Source organism: Solenopsis invicta, chromosome 10 (assembly GCF_016802725.1).
Source record: "Solenopsis invicta isolate M01_SB chromosome 10, UNIL_Sinv_3.0, whole genome shotgun sequence".
NCBI classification, from domain to species: domain Eukaryota; kingdom Metazoa; phylum Arthropoda; class Insecta; order Hymenoptera; family Formicidae; genus Solenopsis; species Solenopsis invicta.
Genome location: NC_052673.1, coordinates 15,543,262 through 15,552,362, shown reverse-complemented (window position 1 = coordinate 15,552,362; position 9,101 = coordinate 15,543,262). Strand labels below are relative to the sequence as shown.

The window sequence follows — 9,101 nt, the reverse complement described above, 5'->3', positions numbered from 1 at the left end:
TTATGTGAAATATTTTAATTTAAATATTTATTGTTTTTTTTTATTAATAAAACGGCGGAAGTCCTGCTGTTTCCCTCTTCCCCTCTTTCTATATATTGAAGTGTTTACGGAAAGATCACGAAATCGCGTGCAGCATTTGCGAGTCGCGTGATCCGTCGATTAAAAGACGATTCCTGACGTGCATATAAGTTCTGACCTTTGACTAACTATTAAAGGAAGCGTTTAAGTGAGAGTCATAACTAGACGTTTCAGCCCACGAGGATGCAAATCGATAGAAATGTTTTTCACGATTTCGCAAGTGTTATATGCCAACGGCTACAAACACCAGACTTCCCATTCCGCATAGCAACAATAATTGAAGGGTTTCCTATAAAAAACTAAACAAGTTTATTTTTTTTGTTAAATCTGGGTTACGGCGTAAAATCATTTTATATAATTAACGTTACATTGCGAACTATTTTGTTCCGACAAGAACCAAACAAAAAACGAGAAATATGAATATAAACAAGCAAATATAAAACGCAAAAACGAAACACAAATCCAGAGGTTTTTCTACTTTTCTTTTAAATGAACCTTCGAAATATTAATCAAAACATAAAACTCTTTGTTTTCATATCTATTATGTGTAATGCCAGGAAAAAAGTACTGTATTTATACAAAGAGAAGTACAAAAGAATGTTTTTGTTAAGAGCAATTCGTAAAATTTTATAAATAAAAAATTATTGCTTTATATTTTCAATTATATTTTCTTCTTCACTTATCTTTATCATTATTAATATTATAAAAAGGATAAATCTAAAACAATAAGAAATCAAACAAGTACAAAAATTTATTCATTTATTTATTTTGAATTAATCCTGAAAATATTAATTAAAGTTTTATTTTTATACTTATTATACGTCCGGAGAATTATATTTATGAACTATTTAATAATGAAATGTTTTTTGTTTCCCGAAAATTTGATTTTGTGGACTTATTTAGTTTTGTAAGAAATTCTTCAATTATTTCTCCGATGATTACCAAATTTATTTGTTTGAACACCGTTTTGAAGATCGTTTTTCGATTTAATAAAATGTTTAAAATAAAATTGAATTATTATAGAAACATATAATTTATCATCTTTATTATGATTGAATTAATATATGTCAGATTCCGAAAGTCTTAATTCAAAAAGTGAAAGATTTCGGTATAATTGTGTCAGAGAAGAATACCTCTTATTCTCACTGTGTGTTAAATTCCTTTAACGTCATTTAAATTTTAATCGCGTTTATTCAAGTCACTCTATCATTCAGTCCATCATATTAAGCTTAAGACGTTTTATTTTACTTATATAAAATATATAAATGTTATCCAATATAATCAAATATTATATTTTGATTATTCTGTGATATATTTCAAATATTTCATTATCCTCTGATAATCTCAAATATTGCATTTTAAAGCAAATGCAATATCTACACAAAAGTACGTTTTAGTTTTGTGAAATATTCTTCAAGTTATAGTAAATGTGCGGAAACTTAAAAAATTGAGAAAATCGCATAAGGTTACTCCTGATTTTAAAGTCGGATGAAGCTTCTACGCTTAAAATGAGATTGTAGAAGTGAGTTCTCGTCTGAAAAATGTGAAAAAAAACCACACTGCAGTTTTTATTTTATTTTTTTCTTTCAATTATACGTATGCTCTGCTTCCCCAGAAATTACTAGGAAATTGTTAATATAAAGTCAGCGTTTCATATGTACAATGACCTAATAAAAGCCGTTTTTCAGCACCGCTCTGACTGTGCAAAACAAAAGGAGGAAAAGTTCTCTCTGTGGATTTACCCGTATGCCTTTACAATGCTCTAGGAAATATCCGCTTGAGGATATTTGCGTACGCTTAAATACGCAAATGTGATGATCTAAATCAGCTTTTCGCCGACCCTTTGACGTTTATACCGGGCGATTTTTCCACGCGTGCTGTAACGACTGAATAAAGCGACACGAAAGGTTGGAATGAAAATTAATGTAATGTCGCGAACACCAACGTGACGTTACTGCGGACGCAAATCCGGCGACTGGATGTCTCGCACATCCGTGCGCCATTTACGCAAATGCGTACGCACGAAATGCCATTATGCATTCGGCGATAACGCATGTCACTCGCAACCGGCAGCACTTTGCTAATGTTGACTCTGTGCATGAAAAACGTAAACTACAGTGCGGTTGCCTTTAAATAGATTTTCGCGTTACGCAAATACTCGGCAGTTCTTATTCACCTCCGAGAAATAACCAGAGTTTCTGCAGATGGAAATAGCTTCTCGAAAGGAATCCTCGATGCTAATTGAAAATATAACGAATCGATTCGCGGAGCCGAGCCCTTATATTTACATTCACCGTTAGCCTTTCCATTTCGTTCTGTGACATTTTCCCTTCAATTCCCAGATAAAAGGTAAAACTGTAAGAAGTATTAAAACTGTCGTCAATTATAAGCACGTGACATCAAAGGCACTTAAGAGCAGCATTAAACTTAATTAGAGACGCTCAGCGATGCGGCAAACTTAGGACTTGTGACATTGCGTTGAAAGAAAAAAAAGGAAGAGAGAGAGAGAGAGGAGAGAGAGAGTGGTGGAGAGCGGGACGTTGCTCGATTTATAATGTGACGCTAAACGATGGTGTGTTTGCGGCACGAGCGCAACAAACTGGATAAGCACGATCAACCGCGTATATGTACGTATCAAAAATAATTCAATCGGTCGGCTACGTGACGAATGATGAAAGCGCAACGCGTGTAATTAGCAAATACGCGTAAGTCTCGCTCGCTCGCTCGCTCTCGCTCGGCGCACACAGTCCACAAACGGTCGCGTCGACAAATAATTTCCGTCCCCCGGGGTCCTCCTTTCCTCTCCGCCCTCCCGAACTTCGCTTCGAGTTACACAAAAGCGCGCGATTGCGCGCCGCGAGTGATCCGCCTAATTATAATTCGCAATTATGCGCGAGCGCTCGGTTGAATCTGGAATCTCTGCCACGCCCAACGTTCGACGTGCACTTTACGGGAAAGAGGAGCTCTCTTATCGCTCGTAATGTAAGACGCGTTAAATCAAGTTTACGTGTTTCATCGCTCGACGACATAGCGCAGGTATATCGTGGTGAAAGTACGTCGTTACAGGAAGCCGAAAATTCCTCTACTTTCAACGGGGAATTTCATTCACCTAAAGTTAAATTTAATCCGCTATAAACTATTGTAGTGATGATGCGATTTACATCGTAATTACATCCTTGGTGTGGCGCGCTTGTGCTCTAGAAAGGAATTTCAGATGCATCGCTTATTTTATAGAATTATTATTATTACCTCGCAGCATATTAATACTGTGCAAGAACTAAGGGGAAAATAACGAGGGTAATTTTGCGAGCCTTAAAATTCTAATATTCTCCCTTGATATAAAATAGAAGATAGAAAAATCCGTCCGTCCTGAAGACTATCGCGAGCTCTATTTCGCAAAAATAACACGACAAAGTGATCTATCTCGCTCGTATTCTCCATTTGTCGCGTAAAATCGGCAAACACACCCGCCGGATTATTATCTGTTATTTATCTCGTTGCACTCTAATTAGGCCGTTCTTTCTTGCGTTCTAACATGGAAAACCGGTGCACTTGATGTGGATTCCGCTCGGAAAGTTAGCCGTGTGAACTAACGACGCGGGTCGACGTACGCGCTCGTCAGGTTCGCGTGCAGCATCGCAAATATATATCGCACATACGGCAAAACTGTCTGCGTTTCCGCGCGCGCGCTTTTATCCCCGTCCTCTGTATTTTGTCGCCGATCACCGCCGGGAGAAATATTTCCCGAGAAACGGGAGTGCGCACTATCGATACGCAATAGTGGCGTAATCTCTGTGCATGGGCTTTTCGGGCGTTTCCCGCGGCGCCTGAAGAAAATTTTCATGCAGAATTCATGAGGATATTCGTAAAAAAAACCGTTTACTGCTCACAGGCACATGTGTTTACCGTATAGCGCCGCGAAACATTACCGTAAATCGTGTTCTAAGTTGTAGTACATGATGGAAAATATTTTATTTTAATTCTAAATTGATATGCACACTGAAAGGGAAAAATTATTAAATTTTTATAAACATTTGTTTGAATACTTGCAACGAATACATTTGCTAAATGTAAATTAATATTTGTTCAGTACAAAAATCGCTAATATAATTGAACTATAATTTTTTTATTGAATAAATATTATAAACCGTAAATATTTTACTACAAGTATCTAATTAAATTTTTCTCTCAGTGTACGGATGGTAAATAATTTCTTTCGGCAATTTTGTCAGATTTATAAAAAAGTTCGAGTTTATAATTGAAGAATTATCCATGCGAGATTTCTTTTCATTCATTTCCATTTGTGATGCATTATATTTCGATATCGTAACATCATAAATTTGAAACACGAACGTTTTAATGATTTTATGTTCGGTAATGTTCGATTTCGCTCTCGATGCGTCTCCGTCCCGCAAATTCGCAATTAAACGGATCGTAGCACTCTCGAAATTCGCGCTTTTTTTTCCACGCCGCTCGCCGCTCGCCGCGATTCCAATTGTTCTCCGGAGAACAATTAATGCTCCGCGCCGCTGTGGAATCGTTAACGATTACTACTGAAGTGTCTATGCCCCGCGCGGCGCAGGTAAATTTCGAAATGTACGTGTATTAGTAGAGTCACCAGTCATCAGCGCGTAATCAATTTCTCCGGCGCGACAATGGCCGAAACATAATTAATCGCTGGAAGTTCCAAGGGAATTTGCTCCTCTCCTCGCGAAACTATTGTCTCCTTCTCCTTCTTAACACCGTCAACCAGCGTCGGCGCACTGTAATTCATAACACGTCCTTCGAGTGTAATTAACCGCCTAATCACGAGTTATGAGCATCCTCCTTCTCGTATTTGCGATCAAGTTTCGTTCGCGAAACTTCGCGTCATTCGAATATCTTCGTTGATTATATAAATGGCCATTCATTATGGCTGCATTGTCAACAAGTGATGATGCGAATGTTTATTTAAATTACAAATGTGCCTCACAGAGTGTGATAATAAACCAAACATTAGTTATATCGTACGTCAATTGTGCAATTATGCAAAATATACAAAGTGCTTTTTACACCTGTGAGCAACAAATGCGGGAAAAAAAATTTCTCTTCCCGCAGATTCATCGTAAACAACAGCCTTTAAAGTTTAAAAAGGTGATTTTAAGGCATCGATTAATTCTCAACGTATTTACGCAGGTAGGATAAGAAATTCGTTCTGAAATATCGAATTTGCACGATGTAAAGGCGCACGATCCGTTGCGGCATACCGCCTTGAATAACAGTAAACGCATGACGGTCGGTGAATACAAATCGAATGAGCTATCGCGACGTGGCATTGCACCTTCGAGACGTCTCTCCTCCTTTCCACACTACTGCGCGCACGTATCTTCACGAGCGGACTTTAAAATTGATAAAATACGACGTTAAGCGTATACATGGCTGTCGTCACATGTTTGCTCCGTGTCACCCTGTGCAAGTAAGCTACATACAGCGTACGCGATGTGAATTGTGCAGCGATACAACTTTCTTGCGTAACACGACGATATCGCCTCGCGTATGTTAAGGGAAAAGGAGGCAAAGAATTATTTCGAAATAAATTTTAAAATATTGATCACGGATCAATAACCGATATGAGGATTTAAGTAAGAAACGCGCTGCTCAGTCCTGAAGACAAAGAAATAATTTTGCTACGAGAAAACATGTTGACGATAATGCTTCAATCATATCCTACAGTTGGTTTTAAATAACTCGTTATCTATTTCGAACAGCTACTATTTTTATAATAATCAGTCATTAGCTATTTCAAGTTAATCGAAAATGTAGATATTCAGTCGCAAATATAATATATGTAAAATAATCAACTTTGAATGATGCGATGCACTTCATTCAAAATTCTCAGAAATTTCACGGAGAGAAAAGTTTCTTCGAGTGAAAAAAATTTGTTTGAATCAAAAAATGTGTGCAAACGGTTAAAGAAAAGTTTCTTTAATTTGAAGAAATTTTTTGCTTGTTCCTTTTGTTGGAATTAAAGAAATAGTTTGATTATGCAACACGTCTTTTTTTTTAATAAAAAAAATATATTTAAAAAAATCAGAATTAAATTATTTTTTACATTTCTGTCAGTACATTTTTGAAATTAAAATACTATTTGTTTAAATTAAACAAATAATTTGAACAAACAATTTATTTACTTTAAAAAAACATAATCAGAGTGTTAAAAGTAAATCCATTTCCTAAAAATTCCAAGATTTTTCAGAAATTTTTATAAAAATTTTAATCAAAACTATTTCTTTCCGTTGTACACTTTCTTTTGATCTTGCGCACGACATTTGTAAAGCATTAAAATGTAATAAGAAAATTGATTTGACTCACCGACTCGATGCGCAACGAGCGGAGTCGATCAGCCACGAAGCTGCGATGATTACTGTAACACACAGACACAAGATTTAAAAATTAAACTGCGCTCAAAATAACCAAGATTTCAAAAATTAATTCTTATACATCCAGAAAAAGGTTGCTTTAAGTAAAAAAATATTTGTTTTACTCAAAGAAATTTGAATTGTTATACGGTTAAAAAAAATTTCTTTGATGTGAGAAAATTTTTTAATTGTTCCTTTTATTAAAATCAAAGAAATATTTAATTGTACAATGCAAATATTTTTTTTTAATGAAAGAAATATATTTTTAAAAACTAGAGCAACTAAATTATTTCTTACATTTCTACCTGTACATTGTTTGAATTACATTAATTGTTTAAACTAAACAAATAAATTGAACAAATAATTTATTTACTTTGAGAAAGATAACGTTATTTCTTCAAATCAAATAAATTTTTATTTTCTTTAAAGGTATTTTTACTTCAACTTAAACAAATCAAGACGATTTCATCAATTTAAACATAACTCTTCTCTGGGTGTATATAAAATTGTGTTTATATATATATTTCTAACTTTAAGTATCTTTTTTTTTAATTTGTTGCAATGAGATAGAATAAAAGAGAAAATGATTATTAAATTGATATAAATAAAAAATTATATTTACCCCAAGGTTGCTCCGCTGGGGCCCGATGCCTCTCCCAGGCCTCCTCCTCCTCTCAGTCCTCCAGGTAGTTAAGCCTCTTCTTCTCGTTGCATATGCAAAACACTCGCGAACAATATACTAAATTTGCGCGCGTGGACTAATTATTTATAAAGTTTTTCGCGCGATACTGCGGCACTTCGGGTTTATAAAACCCATGATATGAGTTCCCATTCATAGGGATTCCCGTGGATTCAGCACCCCGAGTCGACGAGTAGAACGCACGCGTACCCGCCCCCGAACAAGGGTAAGCCCCACGCGGAAGAAAACGAAATCGATGGCATTGAATCCGACGCCCCTTGTCTCACAAAGTCACGTCTAAAATTGACTCGTTCATACGCCCAGCCAACGGATCATCGAGATCAGTCCCACTGGATCCTATATCCAAGCGGCGTCGACAAGACACTCCGGCAGGACGAGAGAAGAAGGTACTCATTGCCGACGTCTGGCATTTTAGACGAATCAGGAAATGAGAGCCAGCCTCTCGTCACAAGCTTAACCTACAAGGCCAAGTTCTGACCAAGTCAGATTAAACGTGATTCACTGGCTCGAACCCCAAATCCAAAGAATCCGAAAAGGGTATCAAGGATCTAAGAAAGCCTTAGGATGGCGGACGAGAGCAAGAGAAACGCGCGAATCCAAGGCAACCGATCCGAACTCTAACCGCTTAGGACCGAACCGATCGCCGAAGACAGAGCGTGTAAACTCACACAACCAGACAGCCGCGCAACATGCACACGAACATGTCGTACATCCGGCCCGGCATTACCTCGTGCACGGGCACTCGGCATGGAACGTCGCGGTGCGGCGCGCACGCCCACCATACGCAACGCCCCAGTAAGAATATTCACTGCCAAGCAGCGGGGGTGCGATTCCCGGCCCTCGAATTAGGATTCTATCGAATGGGAGTTATGAAAAGTTCATTAGTCCAATACTTGAACGGCACTCCCGGAAAAAAACGCGCGACGCGACGAACCGGCTGCGGTTCGTTTATTTTATTGTAAGTCGGCGACGATGGGTGTTGTCCTCTTCTCGTCGCTTTCCATCTCCAGGAATATCTGTAACATACAATATCCATTGGTTAGATAGACTAGATATGTTATAAACCCTGCAATGCATATTGTATATATTTGAATTTTTATACTTTCAACCTCGGTGTCTTTCAGGGTAATTCGAAAAAGAATTGAATCGTGGCAATCCGATTCAATTTTGTAAAAGCTTCGGAAACATTTTTTTTTTGTTTTAATCCAGAAAGAGAAATGTCCGGTTCTCGCGATAAAAGCTCCTCTCAACAACTCGATGTTGTCCGTGAGTACGACGCGACCGACGAGAGACGCAAATGCCGTAGTAGAATCGTATCACAGACGCGTACGCAAAGTAGACTGTAAATCCTCGCCGTAGTAAACGGCAGAAGAGTCGCTACACGCCGCGAAATGTGATTACGCGGCGATAAAATGTTTTGCATCGCGACGCGCGTGAGAATATGTAAGCGACGGTGCGACATGTACAACGCGCGATGCGAGGACGTCGCGGAAGTTTGCCTCGCGTGGAAGTTTCGCGAGACCCCGAGATGGAGGAACAAGCGGCGCGACAAAACGTGCCCGTCGCGAGAAAATACGGCACGAGGGAAAGAATAGACAAATGAAACAAAAGTACATATACACGTATGCGTGTGCGCGTGTGTGTACGGAATTAGCCATAAAACGGATACGCGATATGAAGTATCGAATGACGTAAATCAACCCACCATGGTCAACGACTGGTTGACCCGCGGGTGAAAGGTGTTCTTCCGAGCTTCGTCCGTAGAGACACGATTACGTGTTTCTCTTTCTATTAGAGCGCAGAAATAATAATAATAGTTATTATTATAAATATGTAAGAACGGCAGACTCTGTCTCTCTTAGCAACCGCTTCCTTCGAGCGTCTTTTTACGCGTCCTTCACGGACATCAGAGCGAATGAAAATTA

The 9,101-nt window shown here is 38.1% G+C and overlaps 1 long non-coding RNA gene across 2 annotated transcripts in view; it reads right to left on the bottom strand.

Moving 5' to 3' along the window:
* Positions 1–6,194: 6,194 nt before the first annotated feature.
* LOC105197854 overlaps positions 6,195–9,101 on the bottom strand; it is a 71,300-nt gene continuing 68,393 nt past the window's right edge. The window contains exons 3-4 of one of the 2 annotated variants that reach the window (XR_850845.3): positions 7,099–8,192; positions 6,195–6,481 (exon numbers count right to left, since the gene is read on the bottom strand). This is a non-coding gene — a long non-coding RNA (uncharacterized LOC105197854). The remainder of the gene's footprint in view (positions 6,482–7,098; positions 8,193–9,101) is intronic. The other variant, XR_005575653.1, reaches the window with a different exon arrangement.